Below are 18,697 nucleotides of genomic sequence, written 5' to 3'. Positions count from 1 at the left end.
AAAAAGATATCCTGAAGATGGTCACACAAATTTCAGCCTGTCAGAAAGACAAAATAAATGCGAAATTCAATTGAGAAACAAGTGACTGGATTATATTTGTGATATACAAATTTATCCTCTAAGCAGCCAAAAACCAAAATAACTTAATAAAAGCAAGGCTAAAACTTGAAAAACACTTAGAAAAATGAAATATGACTCTGAGTCTGAAGAAGGAGACTCAAGTTCAAGGTACAGCTTAATACCCTGTCTGAAAATAAAAAATAAAACTTAAAAAGGGGCTGGAGATGCAGCTCAGCGAAACGCCTTGAATTTAAATTTCTGTCAGTAAAAAGAAAGGAAAAACTGTGGACAATAAATACATGAAAAAGATACCCAGTCAATAGTGTTTATTGAAATAGAAATTAAAGCCACAATGAGAGAGATCAATACATAATGACTAAAATGCTTAAAACTAAACAGAACTGGTAGCCATAAATATTTGAAATGATGTAAATCTGTTGAAATTTTGATGAACTCTTGGAAATGGTGTAAAATGGAGAAATGCTTTGAGTCAATATCATGCAAGGAGGTTCATCTTTAGATCTATACTATTACAGAGAGCTTCTATCCTGCATATCTCCCAAGAGAAATAAGAAACATTTATCCTCAGAAAAATTTGGTTGGGAATGTTCATAGTAGCTCATATCATAATTGCTAACAATGAAACAACTCAACTATTCACCACCATGAATAAACAAACTGTGGTACATTAGTGAAATATTACTCAATAAAAGATAAAACTACTTATGCAAACAATAAGATAAATGACTCTTACTAACATTTTATTGTGCAAAATAAGAAGGAAAATTATTGTACATTGCATGTGATTTTATTGAGACAATTGAGAAAATTGAATAACAGTTGTAGATTATATCAACAGTATTTTTTCTAATACTGATTTTTATAAGCACACTATGTTCCTTGTTTTGAAGGTATATATGTTAAAATAATTAGTACTACATTCCAATCTTACTCTAAAAATTTTAAGAAAATATTATGTGTATGTGGGAGAGACAGAATCAATAACAACTAATAAATAAAATTAAGGAAAACTGAACAATTAAAAACTGCTTAAGGGGTAATGGAAGTTCCCATTCTTGAAATTTTCTGTGATTTCACATTATATGTATATATATCAAAAGATTCAAAAACTTGTATATGCTATAGAACTAAACTGCAAATAAATATCCTTTAGTAGTAAATGATCATTTAATAATGAAGGAGTTTCCACAAAGGCTATGATTTCTCATCTTCACACATTAAGGGCAATGCTTAAGAATTGAACTATTGGACAATAATATCTAGAGCTACACTGGTTACTTCAGACCCTCAGGGTATGATATGTCTCTCTTAAAACTGGTTAAACAGCATTAAAATAATTTTAAAACTATCCACTTTTTTAAAGACTACAGATGAGTCTTTTATTTTTAAACTGAAAAATAGTAGCTATTAAATTTAATAAAATACAACAGTTTAATATATGTTTACCATGTATAATGGTTATATTAGTCTTATTAATAAATTCTTCAAAGAAAAAGTTGTAGAGGGTTGGTGAGATAGCTCAGAGGTCTAAATCGCCTGCTTAGGCAAGCTCGGGGATGCTGGTTGGATCCCAGCATCATATGCCGCACCAGTCCTGCCCCCGGAGTGGGCTGAGCTGGCAACAACAACAGTAACAAAAACCCTTCCTCTTACATAGTTATCATTTTTATTGTGGAAACATTGAAAATTTATTCTTTCAGCAATTTTTGTAATATATGATACATTCCTGTTTCTTATAGTCACTGTTTGGTGGGATTAAATTAATACAGGCTTTTATGAAATTAATCCAGCCATTATGAAAAAGTTTGAACGTTCCTGAGAAAATTAAACCTGGCACGGCTGCATGGTCAGTCCTTCCACATCAGCTATGCTGTAGATCCAAAGGCACCAAGCTCAGCGTGCCCGGCAGGTGTCTTCAGGAATGTGTTCACACAGCACTAGTCCCAGTAGCTGGGACAGCTAAATCACCTAGATGTCCGTCATCTGAGCAACGGCTAAAAACAGTGTGGTATAGATACACAGGAGAAGTCCCTTTCCGCAAAGTAAATGAGTAAGTTAATTAATGTAATGTTCTATACGATGAAATTCTATCATTTTTGAAAACACGAATGAACCTGGAGGGCATTAAATTAACTTAAGTAAGCCAGACACAGAAAGGTAAAATACTTCACATTCTCATTTTTGTTGTATTTTAGGAAAGGGTCTACAGGGTGTTCAGGGTCTCACTACTCATGGTGATCCTCCTGTTACAGCCTCCAAAGAGCTGAGATTACAGGCCAGCGTGTCAGTCGCAGGCTCTTGTGAACCCCAGGGGCGGGGCCAGCTTGGCAGACCCGGGGATCGAAGCCCTAGCCCCTGAGTTGGCGCTTTAATCCGCTGAGCTATTTGGCCGGCCATCCTTACGTGGAATCTAAAACAGTTAAACAGTTGAACTCTCAGCAGTAGAGAGCAGGGTGCTGGTTCCCTGAGCCCGCGAGAGGAGAGGAGGATGAAGGTAGAAGATGGGGAGAGGAGGATCAGAGAGCGTAGGATTCCAGTTAGTTGGAGGAACAAGCCTTGGGGATCCCCTGCGCAGAATGGGGACTGCAATAACTAATAATGCATTCCTGTTTCGTGAGACTGCATGCAGGGAGTGAAGAGGACTGAATGCAAAGTCAGCTCACTAATGACCTTCTGGCCTATTCTAAGTATTTGGGTCTCATAATGAGGGCACTCCGGAGCCATTGGAGAATCTTCACCATGTTTTGCCAGGTTCAGATTGACATTTCATAATATTACTTTAACAAATTAGAAAGTAATAAGTTATTATTAGGAAAAAGAAATGTGAATGTGTTGCTAAAATCTAGCAGTGAGAAAAAAAGAAAACAGGAGAGAGTAGAGACAATACGGCCATTTACTACATCACAGACATTAAGGAGGCAGTAGCGAAGGATCTGTCCTAGATTCAGATCGGTGATGCAGGACAGGAAGAAATGAAGCATACACTTCATAAAACGGGTAACAGAAAGGAAGGAGTGGATCCCACAGGTAGTCGTTTCTATTCATGTGTTGAGCTTCAGTTCTCTCCACAATGACTCACTTGAGATGCCCAGCTCTACTCTCTCTTGCTGGGATATGTGGAGCAAGTAACTAGGTTCAAAAATGCTTTCACGGAAGACCCAATACTATTATGGACCTCTGAACTCTTTTAGAATATTTTGCTGAGTTTACACACCTATAATATTTAAATGATGGAACTTAACAAGAAAGGGTATGCAGATGTATATCCATTTTGTATCTGTGTATTCAAAGTGGTTAGGATAGATATATAGTTACATTCTCTTAATGAATAGAGGGATTTGTTCTAATGGTGTTTGTAAATAGGATCTCAAGTCCACATCTTGTACAGCAATTAACCACTAGGAAGAATGTATGCAATGTGTTAATTATTGAAACTGTCCTACCAATTTGGTTTGAAACTGTCTCATTGCTATTTGTTTCTCAATAAAATTATGGAAAAATAAATAAATAAATAATGTTTTCAGAGTATATGAAATTCATTATTAAAATGTAAGAATTGTTACATTTCTTTCCTTGTAGAGAAGGGTCCACAGGGTGTTCAGGGACTTACTACTAGATCAGACTCATAGTAATACACCTATTTACAGCTGGGATTAGAGGCACGCTCGGAGGTGTGGGACCGTTATGTTGGTCCAGGGATCGAACCCCAAGCCCCTGTGTTTGCTTGCAGGTGCTTTAATCTACTGAGCTATTTGGCCAGCCCTTTAGGAAGTGTTATAACCTTCCATTAAGTCTTTTACCAAAATGACTACATTAAAACATTAGTGATATGTGGAAACAAGCAAATGAACTATGGAAACACTAAATATTCACTCCAATTTCGTTAAAGGAAATAGTCCTACATTTTCTTTAGTAACATTTTTCTCCTATTTTCATCTCACTTTTAGATCCTGTATGTTGAGTTCTGGTTAAGTGAGAAAAATGTCTCAGGCAATTTTTCAGGGACCAGTGCTATAATTCTCCAAGCTATATTACATTTCTTGACAGGCTCTGTGTTAACAGTATATGACATATGGAGTTTTCTCTAAATAGAAGATCCCTTCATAGACTGTGAACAGACCATTTGGAACTGGCCATGAAAGCAGAGGAAGGATAACGTAACATTTGTGATTGTTGGTGGTATTAAATTTTTCTACAGAAAATGGAGCCAGTCCCTAAAATATGAATACCCAATGTTGATAGATAGTTCCTGATAAAAAAAAAATTTCTAAAAGTCAAGACATACATGGGAAGGACAAAGCAATAACTCCACATCTCTCCATTCCACCAGAGGAAAATAAACGAGAGAGAGAGAGAGAGAGAGAGAGAGAGAGAGAGAGAGAGAGAGAGAGAGAGAACTTGGAAGGAAAAGCATATTAAAAGAAACTGAGTAAGACAGTTCAGTGTTACATAATTACTCCCAATCCTTTAGTAATAGAGCAAAGCACAACTTTTGGAAAAGTTGATCAGTTTCTTCCTGAAGTGCTAGCCATGGAGATAAAGCCTAAATCCAAGTTTTCTGAATTTGGCTTCTGGTATATAAAAAATGATTTTAAAAGCCCTCAGTTTTCAGACACTTTGTCTGGGCAAAAACACCCATTCTTCTTCTCTTCAGTATAATCACTTTTTTAGTTTAAACAATTTCAAGCATTGTATCAACATTAACCTTGGAAATGCAATGTGAGCAAATCCATGCTTTTTAAAGCATATTCTTTGAATTGCCAAATTTTTTACTAATTTTCATTTAAGAATTAAAATTACCAGTGTCGAAAAAAGTCACAGCTTTAGCAATCAGAATACACTATAAATTTCCTTAATGTATACCACAACATATTTAAAAATAGTACTCCCTAAGTCAAGGGCTCATAGGTTAATTGACCTTTCAGGAGTAGAAAAGAATACTGAGTATGTCTTACTATTCTAAAAAGACTGAAACCAAGACCCAGAGTGTATTACTTAAAGAAAATAACATGTGCCTCTATTAAACATAACTGAACTTTATCCAAGAAATCACTGTTCCAAGGAGAGTAATTTGAGATTTTCTCATTGACATTTAAACAATGCTATTCCACATAACTAGAGTGGAGGAAATAATTGATTATGCCATATGTTCTTATCTGGTTCTTACACCCAAAGCCTTAGAGAATGGGCATGGCTTTATAAATCTCAACAAATTAAATAAATGTTTTTCACTTGTAACTCTGCTACCTTTTAACAAAAAATGAATTACTACCATGAGAGTCACAAAGTTAAGAGACCCTGCAAACAAAAGAACAGAAGGCTGTCTACATTGTCATACCAAATTAGCAGAGCAGAAGACAAGCTATAACAGATTATTCACAATTGAACACAAACAGGCAGTTAAATTTCTACAGTTTATTTGGAAAGAATGGATGTAAAAATATTTCTAAATTTAATCTCTCATTTTGATCATTAGTGGGAAAATATGACAAAACATCATCAAATTTCTCAAGAAAGTGAATATATTTTAAAGAGATGTTAGAATATCAAATACTCTCTTTTAATCCTATTTTTGTTTCTGCTTGTGTGCAAATCCAAGTGTCCATGGTCCTCTTGTCAGCGCTCATCTGACTGTGTGTCTGGTCTTGTCTGTATGTCCCACACTCTTGGGAATCACAAGTATGTCCTTCCAAGGTCCACTTTTAAAATTTCATGTCACAAACTCAGTCAAGTTTATAATTCACCTTTTCAAAGACATTCAGAACAGAATTACAAGCACAGATTCTTCTTCCTAATTACTTATTCTACATTTTCTGCAAGACGACTGACAGCAGTGTGCCAAGTGGACATCGCAGGAGGTGTGTGATCCTGATATTGTACTAACCCACTGGTGCTCCTTATTTGAACCCCAAATGGCCACACAATGGGGCATATTTCTTGTCACCCATTATAATTTAGGACACTCTCATCCTCTGTCACACTTACGTGTCTCATTGCCTGCACCTTGAAAGGTCATTTCCAGCTCTGCTGTTACTATGTGGTCTTAAGTCTTTCAGTGCTCACAGTTTTCACCCAGATCAATTCACATCCCAGACAAAGAGTCTAAGGAGAGTGACAAAAATTCCTACTGTAAAGGTAATGAACTAGGGAGTGAGTAGCTACATAAATTTATTTAATTGTACTTTCAATGGATACAGAAATAAAAGTCAAAATCAATATGAAAAGGCCAAATCTTTGTCAACAGGAATGAATAATTCCCAATTAAGAATTTTTGAGCTACTCTACCCTAAAGTATCAGTTATTAAATCATTTGACAAATTTCTAAAGCAGAGAGTATTCCATGCCTGTGGACCACCTGCTTTCAGGCATTGTCTTCTATCCCCACTTTCTTCTCTCGGTGATCTACACAGGGCAGATCAACACTTTCTGTGAAAGGAGGGAAAGCTTGGTGGCCTGTGACACTGGGACAGACACATCTGGAGAGAGAGTGGAAGATAAAGAAGCTGCACTGTATTACTCTCTCACAAACTTATAGTCTCTCTCTCTCTCTCTCTCTCTCTCTCTCTCTCTCTCTCTGTCTCTCTCTCTCACACACACACACACACACACACACACACACACACACACACTCCTGCCATGTGATCTCTTACATGCTATGAGGCTGCAGCATGAGGCTCTTTCTGAAGTTTGAACTTCCTGCCTCCCAAATAGTAATCTAAATAAACATCTCTCTTTCCTTTTTTTTTTTTTTAAGAACTTATCCAGTCTATGGTATTTGTTTTAGCAAATAAAATGTATCGAGACACACTCATTCTCTGACTCTTGCTGGCTGGCTAAGTTTGCCCTTAGTCAGTTGTTTCTACACATATTTTAAATATTTTATGAATTTCATGAATTTTTAAACATCTGGAAGTACTCATATGCAACTATTTCCATCTTCCTGGTCCAGGGAAATCTTTACCTAGAATAGAGATGGAAGAGGGTAAAAAACAAGCACACTGACTTTTACTGATCTTCTATTTTCCAAAATTATCTTCTAATGTCACAAAATTCATCCTGTATTTTTCTAAAAATTGAATCTTTTGTCATTTGCTTTGATGAAGCAAAACTGTTGCAAACTAAATGGGAAAAGACATAAACGCAGGTCAGGTTGTATACTGCAGTACTAGTGTACCTGCTGTATGCTTTCTCAGGAATAAATAATGGCTGTAAGTTAACTGAAATAGGTTCCAACCAGAGGAAGAAAACAAATGTCAGGGAAGGAAAAATACTTCTGAAAAGAAGACGTGCCCTACAGTAAGCTGTATAGTAAGACTTTTGTGGTGCCAGAATACAGGGCTAGAAACTCTTTGTCTCTAATATCTCTTGGCCTTTCCAGATTTTAGACATCTTGCTCTTTAGGATTTCTCTTACATAGGGAACTTTTACCTAGTTAGTTCATTCTTACACTCTTGAATAGATATTTTTACAGCTCCTATCTCCCAAAACCTCCAACACCTTCTGTCTCACCTATTCTTAATTGGTAACCTTAACTTAAATTTCACTGACAAGTTAAAACAAGCAAAAATCACTTACACAATATTGTTTCAGCATACTTCCCAACTGACCTGAGTCTGTCCACCACCACATAGGCTTCTTTCTTCATACAATGTACAGCTTGTTTTTTACCTAGAGTCAACCCCTTGATTAGTGAACTAGACAACTTCTGTCTCACCTGCCCATAGACATCAGTCCTATAATTGCCCTCTGTCTTGATCAGGATTTCCCAGTCTCACCTAGATTGTTCTTACAGTTGTGTATATATTCTAGGTGTAATATTTTGAAATATTCTGTTTTAACAAATCTTACTGTCTCAAATTGACCTTATACTTTTAAGTTTATATTCTTTCCATCTGCTTTCTTAAAAACCTATAGAACCCATTGGCTATATCCGTTGTTCCCATTTCTTTTCATTTTTAGTGGGAAATTTTTTTTTCTTTCTTTTTTTTTTTCTAGGAAGGGTGTACAGGGTGTTCAGGGTCTCACTACTAGATTGGACTCATAGTGATCCACCTGTTTACACCCTCCCAAGAGCTGGGATTATAGGCATGCACCACCACACCCAGTATCAATTGCCATCTCAGTGCGCCCCGGGGGCAGGGCCAGCACAGCAGGCCTGGGGATCAAATCCCCTGGCCCCTGTGCCTGCTTGCAGGCACTTTAATCCGCTGAGCTATTTGGCCAGCCCTCCCATTTCTTTGCACCTTGCATCTTATTTACTGTTAAACTCTCCTCAGATAACTTCATCTCCACATACCCAGTAAAGTTGTCTTTTTCAATCGCTCTGCTGAACTTCAGCCACATAGCCTGCTATCTACTCTATATGTTCTCCTCCATATCTAATAGGAATCCTAACCTTAGCATTAGATTTTAGCAAAACTAAAACTTTGATTCTGTGGTGATTTCACCCAGAGAAACTGATCTTCAGTTAACACCTTTCATCCAAAACATCAGCAAATCTCAGCCGGGCTTTCAGAATATCTTGAATATGGCTGGTATCAGCACATCTACCCCTACCACCGTAACCCAAGCCATTGTTTTACCAGCCAGACTAACACCTTAGCTCATATCCCAGTTGTGTATTCTCTTTTCTTTCTTTTTTTCATAAGAGTGATTATTTAACAACATAAGCACCTTTCTTAACACTTTCCCAGTGTTTGACAGTGCTCATAGGTGCTGTTTTCAGACATCATGGCTCCAGTCCTCTATGCCAAAGGCTTTGACTATCAAAGAGATCTCTGGTTTCATTTTCTACTAACATCTACTTTGCTACTTTGCTCACTTTAGCTATTTTTAGTTCTTCTAAATTTTCGTTCTTAAGGGTGGGCCAGATAGCTCAGTGGATTAAAGTGCCTGCTTAGGCAGATGCAAGAAATGGTGTTCTATCCCTAGAGTGCTGTGCTAGCCCTGCCCCCTGAGGCATGCTGAGACTGGGCCTGCTGGTGCATGCCTGTAATCTCAGCACTTGGGAGGCTGAAAACAGGAGGATCACTTGATCTAGGAATTTCACAAATGCTTCTCTGTTTTATCAAATGGTTTTGTAGTACATTAATGCTTATTTCAGAACCTGAGCCCTGGTTCATCCAAGCACTTTGCCTTCATAGATTACTCCCTCAGAAGGGTATTCAGGAGTATTTTATGTCATGGCTTCTGAGGCTACAGGAAAGGGGGACTCTGGAAACCCAGGTCTTCAACATCTACACCATAGGTTTATGTCATTTCTCCAGTTTGCAGTGCAGCTACTAGGTACCATGTTTGATTCTGCAAAATTCTATTTACATCCTTTCAGATTCTACATCTGGCCAGATTCTTGCATTAGCTTGTTAGCTCTGTTTTGCTGACAAACAGGACTTAAGTTTACAGGACTGACAGCCCTAGCATCTTTCATAAGCATTCACTTCCACATCTTTGATTATATTAATGGTTTGCTGTAAATTTAATTGCTTTCAAAAGTGTCCTTAATCAACTCTGTCTGTGATGTATTTGTCTCTGATGTACTCTTGAAAATTCTGTTTTTCCTGTCCTTAGAGAAGACCCTAACACACCAAGGATTTTCCTTCGGGACACACTTCTAATTCACATCAAAATTAAGGCAATCAGAAAGGGTGCACCCAGAATTTGCCTTCAAGTTTTCTTTTGGTATTTAATCTATAAATTTTTGGTATTCAAACTATTCACTAAGTTTTTTTCTTTTCTTTCCAGCAAAGATCCAGATTTGCAGTGATGATTTCTTTGAGTCCTTTGGCAATCAAGTCATGGAACAGCTGAACAAAGTACTTCAATGACCCTTAAGGGTGATACAGAAGAATTTGTTTTTTCAGTACTGGGGATTGAACTCAGGACCTTGTGCTTGCCAAGAAAGCACTTATTTTACTGAGTTATCTCCCAGCCAGGATTTTTTGAGAAGGTTCTAGAGTGCTGGGATTCCAGGTATGTGCTACTGAGCAATTTCTCCATATCCTCACTAACATTTGTTTTCCTTTTTAGAGCCATTTTAGTGAGAAGGATGTGCTAGCTCCTTATATTGTTGTGCTTGTTTTGTCCTTTTGAGGCACTACGTAGTGCAGGCTGGCCTCGAACACACAGCAATCCTCCTGCCTCAACCTCACAAGTGCTGGGATCACAGGAATGTGCTGCCACACCCAACTGTCAGTATGGTTTTGGTATGCATTTTCCTGATGCTTTGTATCAAGCATCTTTTCATGTGCAATTGGCCAGTTTTTAATAGTTTTTGCTTCTTATGAAAACTGCTGACACATTTTCAGAACTCAGGCATATTTCTCAGTTTTAAAGGAGTTGTTTCATTGTGCTTTTCTTTGCTCTGACGCTTACACTACATTTTGGTCTGAAGTTGTGCCCGAGTACTATACACACTAACAGTTAGACTTTTTGAGCTGTCCATTAAGCCTAACCTCAATAAAACATGAATATCTGGAAATCCTTGAGAATACTGGAGTTAAGTTCTTGCTAATGCAAGTGCTTTTTCTAACTTCTTTAGCTGAATATTGGCTTGGGTAATCATCATCCAGATTGTATCCTCTTCTGTGGTGTTCTTATTTCTTTTGAATTCTTCCCTTTCCCATTTCTTCAGATATTTTCAGTAAGATGCATCTAGAATTTGCCAGATTGCTTGCAAAATCCTTCTGTAGAAGAGGAGAACTTGCTGCCCTCTCAGGAACTGCTTCAGCATCAGTGTGCCCTGGGGTAAGAGGGAGGCAGCCATGTTGATAGAGCCGATGGTTGGATGGGAGCGGAAGTCAATAATTTCTTCTTAACATTATTTACTTAAAATTTTTAATATTCCACACATTCTCATACAGGAAAAGCATAAATCTATGCTTCATTGCTTGCAGCATTATCACCTAAGAGATAGTAGTTACTCCATAATTGCAGTATTTGTCCATTAAAAATTCAAAGAAAATAGCCAATCTAATACCACCAATTTCAAATATTGAACACAACTTCTTAAAGTAATTGGTTAAATTTATCCCACAGTTCATCAATTATGCATTGTATGAATCATGGTGGAAAGGGTAGAATACTAGGCCTCACCATATACAGAGCTACAACTAGGGGGACATAAATTTCAGAAAAAGTGTGTAGATAAGAAAATTGAAAATTGAATAACTTCATTTTCATTTATTCAACAAATATTTATTGAGAAATGACAGTGCGCAAAGAACTGCTGAAAGTGGAATGCAGCAGAAGTTTGGCAAACAGGAGCCTTACTCTTATAAATCTTTCATGTGGTCAAGGGCCTTCAAGTATATATTACTCTATAATCTATGGTCTATAGATAAAAGATTCAGAACAAATAAAACTGACATATTTCGTCCAGCTGTATGCTGCAAATATTCCAAAACATTTTAATTGTATTAGAAATACTTTATTTCTGGTAACTAACACTCCTGCATGAAGTGAATAACGTATTATTTTTACTTTCCTCCAGTTATACTTTCATAGGTACATGCTTATTAAGAACTCTTAATTCCTACACATTATACAACCATAATTTATCATTTTTAACAGTGATTTGGAAAAGAACACAGGCATTGTGACCTGTGGTGTACATGCATTTGCCTCACACATATCCAGGGCTACAACACAAACTCTTTTACTTCTGGTCCTTGATTCACCTTCAACTGCCTGCTGAGCCTCTCTCAACCTCATCTTGCTTTTTCATGTATAAAATAAACAGGTTGCATTAGATGTGCAGTAAGTTTTTATATGAGCTTCCCAGATCCTAACTTCAATAAGAAAACCACAGAGGCACACTCTTCATCCTGAGAAGTGTTCATGTGTGGTCTATGTTCTTACTCTGCAGTGATGGCCTGTTGACTCCCAGGGATTGGGGTGATTTATGAATGTGCAGTTTAGAGATAATATAATTGAGTACAACAAGGTGAACAGCCCAGGGAATGACTCTGGCAAATGGTTCAAGCATGATCACATAAACTCTGAGGCATTTATGAATGAAAGTTGTCAAGATTTACTTAAACATGTAGAAATCAACTGGAGTCCCACGCGATGAATCCTTCTTTCATATATGGCATTTTTGTTTGTTTGAGAAAGCTCAGTTTGTTGACCTTAAATTTGAATGTTGAATGACTTATTGTTGTCTCTGCCTCCTCCTTGATCTATGCTAATAGTTTTCAAACTTTGGCATGGATCACAATCCCATGAGGACCTGTAAAAATACTTTTTGAGCTCCATCTTAAGCTTTAGTTCTTCTATGTCTTCACTGGGGGCTGAGTAAGTGATTTAAACTAGAATATGGTGTACAAACTGTCTCAGTTACTCTTCTGTCATTGCTGGGACAAATACCCAACACTCAAAATGAGGTAAGGAAATAAATGTTTCTTTAGCTCACAGTTACTGGAAGTTTCATAGTTCAAAATAGCCTGAATTATGTAGCAAGATCTTGGACCTTATTTGCTCAGGAGAGAGAGTAAGTGCCTCTGTCTTCTCCAAGCATCTCCTCTGCCTGATGCAGCCTCAATTGCAGACATAGCTCTCTCATGCTACAGGGTCTGGAGGAGAGGCTGCGGCGCCCCCGTGTCCAGCATGACCCACTGCACACCTTCAAGAGAGACCACAGGCAAGTGGGGTGCACATGCTGCCAGTTTAAAGGTTTGCGCCTCTCTAGCCCCTTCCCTTGAGTCCCACTCTGGTCCTCTCTGGCCCCACCCTGCAAGCCACTTCCTGCTCCTTGAGTCATGTCTGCCCCATGACTTACATGAGGCTTTGGGGGAACAACTAGACACAAACCATAACAAAAACAATGCACTATTACTATGTTTACATTACTGTTGACACTGTTAAAAGCATTAAATAGAAGGCTGGGGAGATAGCTCAGTAGAATAAGGGCTTTCCTGGCAAGCACAAGGGCCTGAGTTCAATCCCCAGTTCCACAAAAAGTAATTGATTAATTATATGAATACACATACTTATATATTCATAATATAATCCTAGAATACTTTTTTAATTTTTAATGATGAGACACTGGGAAAATAATGAACTGAGCTTCACAGTTTGCACCTGGTCTGGCTATCATGATGTATGGTGTTCTTTGAATTTGGTTCGTGACACTTTTATTTACATGAGTGTCTTGTTAGAACTGTAGGACTGGATCCTACACCAGAAGTCTGCTAAGAGATTTCTTGTGAAGGAAATAGATAACCCCACAGCCAAACATCTTGAGAAAAATTAATGTTGCATTAGACATTGTATGTTATTGAGAATGATGCCTTTTGCAGGATCGAGTACAAAATATTCTGTATTTCAGTGGCCAGAGTTTGATCTGGTCTGGATTCCTAGGCAAATGGACTATCAATTGAATTCAATTATAAGTGAATGCAATTGAAAAGGAGACTGACCATCCTATCCACATAGATGATGGGAGGGAGATGACTTTGTCAAGGCCCTTGAAAGAGCTGTTCTGTACTTCCTTGTCATTATCCTCCCAACTTCATCTGACTCACTAAGAATGACACTCTGGTTTCAGTTAGGGTCCAAGGAAAATCATAGCTTGAATTCAATTTAAGTAATATTTTATGAATAAAGTATGCTTTATTATGTTAAATTGTTATACCTTACGTTTTCCTTTTGTTTATGTGTATTCTTCCTTTGTGTTCTTGGGTGATGTTTGCTTCGCTGTCTCTTTTAAGGGGTCCCTTGAGTATTTTCTGCAGTGCTACCTTGGTAGTCATCAATTTCTTTAAATTCTCTATTTCCCAGGATTAATATGAGATGGCAGTTATTTTCTCTTAGAGCTTGAAAAGCTTTACTCCACATTCTTTTGCCCATTAAGATTTCTGTTGAAAAATCAGTTGTTTTTTAGAAGGCTGGCCATTATAAGTTACGTGACATTTTTCTCTGATAGGTTTTAGTATTCTTTGTTTTGAATTTCTAGTATTTCAACTATGATGTGCCACGGAGTGGGTCGTTTTGGCCCAGTCTATTTTGGATTCTAAATGATTCATTTATCAGAACATCCATTTCATTTCCTAGATTTGAAAATTTTCTGTAATAATTTTGGCAGATAAATGTTTTATACTTATTCTTCCTCAATACCGTGGTCTGTAAGTGTCCTTTGAGAGTTATCCAGGAGCTCTGGGATCTACATTCAGTCTTTATCACTGTATTTAGAGGAGAAGAACATTATAAATGCTATAGTAAAAACAGCATTAAATGGACCATGTATGTATCAACACTTAATTTGAGCTTGTTTAAAATATTTTGAACTCTTTTGAATAACCCAGGAATGTATTGATATTGATGAAGACTATGCTGAGAAGAAAAGGAAAAACAAATAAAAAGTTGGTTTTCTAAAATAAAATGACAGGCCAGCCTGATAGCTAAGCGGACTAAAGCGCCTACTTGGGCAGAGCGCAGTGGCCAAGGTTCCGTCTGCGCCAGCCCGCCCGCAACCCCTCCGGGGTGCGCTGAGACAGTGTCTGAGATGGCGTGGTGGCGCTCGCCTGTAATCCTAGCACTCCGGAGGCTGAAAAGAGTAGGATCACTACGAGTCTGATCTATGTAGTGTGAACCTGTAGACCCTGTCCTAAATACAGAAAAAATAAAATAAAATAAAATAAAATACAGTGAAATGAGATAATATGAACTAAAAACTCTTCAAAAGAAAAGGGAAAATGAGAAAATGCATTCTATAGTGTTATTATTATGTCCAGCCAGGGAGTGGAGGGAAAGAAAAGAGAGACATGAGGAGGCTGAGAGCAAGAAGACAGGGAAATACAAGTGCAAAGAGTGAGAGGCTCTATGAAGGAATTAATCATGTCCTCCCACCTGCAGAAACTCAGTGTCCAAAGACTCAAGAAGCAAGCTTGGTAAGCACAACAGGGCTGTGAACATCACTGTGGAGGTCGGGCCACACCCACACAGTTACCTACACCCTTATACTCCACACCTACCTGTCTTCAGGGCTGACTGCCAGCAGATTTGGGGGGAGAGCCAATTCACGGACCAATTCCTGCTTGCTGTCTTTCCCTCCCAATATTCTAGAGGCTCTATTTTGCTCAGAATCTTTGGTGAGACACTGACCCTGATGTTTTCAGTAAGTTTTAGCCTAAAGTTCTCTGTAAACCCGGAAGTTTCAAACCAACCCCTCCCTGCAATGCATCTCACTGTCTCCAGAAATTCCAGTTCCATTTTTTTCAGTTTCCTCAGCTCTCTATGATTTTAGGAGTGTGAAGGATCGTGGGAAGTGGAAAGTCTGGGTTAAGAAGGAGATTTTCTCAGCAATTTCTCTCTAACTGCAACATCTCCTACACATCTCCCATGGATCCTAAAGGCTCCAGCTCAGAATTTGTCTTTAGTTCATGCATCTCCCCCACGCCAAGAATCAGAGAAAAAGGAATCCCATAGTTCTGCCTGTGGCATGGGCAATGGCATCAGGAGCAAGTGTCCTGCTGTGGCCAGCTCTGCCTTCTTCTCCTGGAAGGTTTCCAGCATTTTGTAGGATCCCTCAAACTGTACTGAACTCCACACTGTTTGCTCTTATTGTCATGGACTTGGAGGCTGTGTTCTGGTGCGCAAACCACAGAGCCCAGCTGAGGCTTCTGGCGTCAAGGCATGGTTGAAGGCCGTCCATGGCTTTCTGTGCCTGTAGTGTTGTGCTTGGCACTGAATGCTAAGCTTTCAGACCTCATCTGTGTCGGCACCAGTGATTTAGGGTCTGCTTGCTGTGATTCTCATTCTGTGCTACATACTAGGGAAGAAGCTGCCCGGCCCTGTCATGCTACGAACAGTAACATCTCTGGACTTATGCTGGGTGAGCACTTGAGCTCTTGTGTGCTTTCGCTTCTTGTTCTAGCTTTCCCATTTTCTGCCTTTCATCTGTCCTGTATCCCGTTTAGGAAGTAATCCAGTGGTTGACAACTCTGCCACATCATGTAGCCACACTCTCACAATCCTTCATGCAAGCCATGGAGCTTTCTATGAGTTCCATTGTCTCCACGGAATCATAATGGGAGTTCTATTATGATATATTAACATTTAATTCCCTCAACTCCCTTATAAAGATAAGGAAAATTTAACTTTTAATGCTAGACATGAAAATTTAACTTTAGAATGCTACATAGGGCCAGTAAGGTATCTCAGCAGACTAAGTACCTGCCTAGGCAAGCTCAGGGACCAGGTTTCCATCCCGGGTACTGCATGCAGCTCTGGCTCTGCCCCCAGGCACACTGAGCCAGCCACCAAGTCTGGGCATGGTGGGGCACACCTGTGATCCCAGCACTGAGGAGGCTGAAAATAGGAGGATCACTATAAGTCCAAGTTGCATGGTGAGACCCTGTACCAAATACATAAAGAATAAATAAAATAAAATGTTACATAATTTTCTGAAGGTGCTGGAATTAGAATTTATAAAGAGTTGAACTTTACATTGACTGTGTAGAATTAATTTTGCAGCTTGGTAAACCCTTGAACATTGATTGGTGTGGAAGACTGTGGTTATTACCTTTATCTTCATTCATAGTGAGTTTATCTTCATTGAGTGATATAATTTTTAATATAAATAACTTGCTATGCTATGCTAGTCTCACTATAATTGTGTGTGAATATAGGTATGTGAATTCAGGAAAGGTAGATAGATAGATAGATAGATAGATAGATAGATAGATAGACAGATAGATGTAAGTAAGTGCCTACTCACTAGTGCATTTCCACTTTATCTTTCTTTAACATTTTCCTCAAAGAGTCACTAAGAGTGTTCTTACTGTATAGTGTACTGTTCCTAAATTGCACTGTTTCCCAGTCAGGCATGCCATACCGTGCAGTTGGAGTGTAGAGCTGCGTTCTATGTATGGCATGAGGGGATATATATTCTACTTTTCAATGCAATAAAAGATAGGGGCCAGGGATATAGCTCAGTAGCATAAGCATCTGCCTGGCAAGTACAAGATCCTGAGTTCAATCCCTGGTACAAAAAAAAAAGAGCCTCAAAAGATATAAAGCATTTTATAGATAAAGCAAATGATATTGCCAGAGAATTCACTACTCTGGCCCTAAGATTTATATTTCTATGTTCTCCACATAAAACTTGTGTATTTATTCAATGAAATTGGCATGCGAAAAATGTCTGTGAAATATTAAACATCCAAATAGATTTATGGTAGTCATCATCTCACTGATGAAGCTCTGAACTGTGTATAGTCTGAATAAATCTGTGCTTCAGAAGATGGAGCACACCACATAACCAATATATTCCTAAAGAATTAGCAATAGCCAGTGCTGCACACAAAGGTTTAAATTCTTAGAGATTTTTACCTAAAGAATCTAGCAAATTGTATTCCACTTATCACAATTACTTTTCAGATAAATTTTATACTTTGTTAGTTTCCTTTGTTTAGCATTTTAAAATCTTGTTCTGCATTCTTGACATATAAATTAAGGAGCAAGTTTTCAATTTGGTGCCCCACGTGCAAAAATTGCATTAGTCCTTTTTCTGTCTCTGGTACAAAATATCTGAAATATGCAATTTAACTGAAATGAGAAGAGGTATATTTTGGCTTATGATTTGAAAGACTTCAGTCCATGGTCAGCAGGCCCTGAGGCAGAACAGCCTGACTGAAGGGTACCTGCAGGATACCTGTTCAATTCACAACAGCCAGGAAGCAGAGAGAAAGGGAAGAGCCATAGCAATAGATGCTATATTCTAAAAAGGCATGTTCCAGTGACCTGCTGCTCCAACAGGCCCTGCTACTTAGCCATGAGCTCAAATGTGAGTTCAATGATTATAAAGTTAGCTCTGTCATGACCCAGTAGACCCAGAAAGCCTGCCTTTGTGCTCAACCACTTGGGGTGGAGCATTTTCCTTAACCATAACTCTGTGGAATGGAGTGGAATGGAGTGGAATGGAATGGGATGGGATGGGATGGGATGGGATGGGATGGGATGGGATGTGGAATGAAATGTGAAATGGAATGGAATGGAGTGAGGAATGGAATGTGGAATGCAGTGTGGAATGGAATGTGGAAATGAATTTAATGTGGAATGGAATGGAATATGGAATGGAATATGAAATGGCATTTGGAATGGAATTTGGAATATAATGGAATGGAGTGGAGTGGAGTGGACTGGACTGGACTGGAACAGAATGGAATGGAACAGTAGGGTATAGTACGGTATGGTATGGTACAGTACGATACAGTATGGTGTGGAAGGGAGGGGAGTAAGAAAAAGGAGAGTAGGAGATGAGAGTGGAGAGTGGAGAGGAGCTGAGGGGAGGGTAATGGATGGGAGGTGAGAGGAGAAGAGAGGAGAGCATAGGAAAGGAGGAATGAGGGGAGCATAAGAGAAGAGAGGGGAGGGACAATTCTGTGAATTAGATGTGACTCACACACACAATCCTCAAATGCAATATTGCCCTTTTTAGGTAACTTTACCTAGCATATTTCACTAACAGGCACACCTTTGGCTGGTTAACTCTATCTAATTCAGTCAAATTTCTAATCTTAGACCTTCGCAGCACCATTCAGCACTCCCTGCACTTATCCACTTTATAAATTTCTCGTTCATTATTATACTATTTTTGAAATGGTGATCCCACCCCACA

The 18,697-nt window shown here is 38.5% G+C and overlaps 1 pseudogene; it reads right to left on the bottom strand.

The window, feature by feature from the left end:
* Positions 1–10,576: 10,576 nt before the first annotated feature.
* On the bottom strand, positions 10,577–10,843 carry LOC101586453 (annotated as a pseudogene).
* Between the last annotated feature and the right edge of the window lie 7,854 nt (positions 10,844–18,697).

This window comes from Octodon degus, unplaced genomic scaffold (genome assembly GCF_000260255.1).
Source record: "Octodon degus isolate 3935 unplaced genomic scaffold, OctDeg1.0 scaffold00160, whole genome shotgun sequence".
Taxonomy (NCBI): domain Eukaryota; kingdom Metazoa; phylum Chordata; class Mammalia; order Rodentia; family Octodontidae; genus Octodon; species Octodon degus.
The sequence above is the reverse complement of the archived record's forward strand: the minus strand, read 5'-3'. Positions and strand labels throughout refer to the sequence as shown.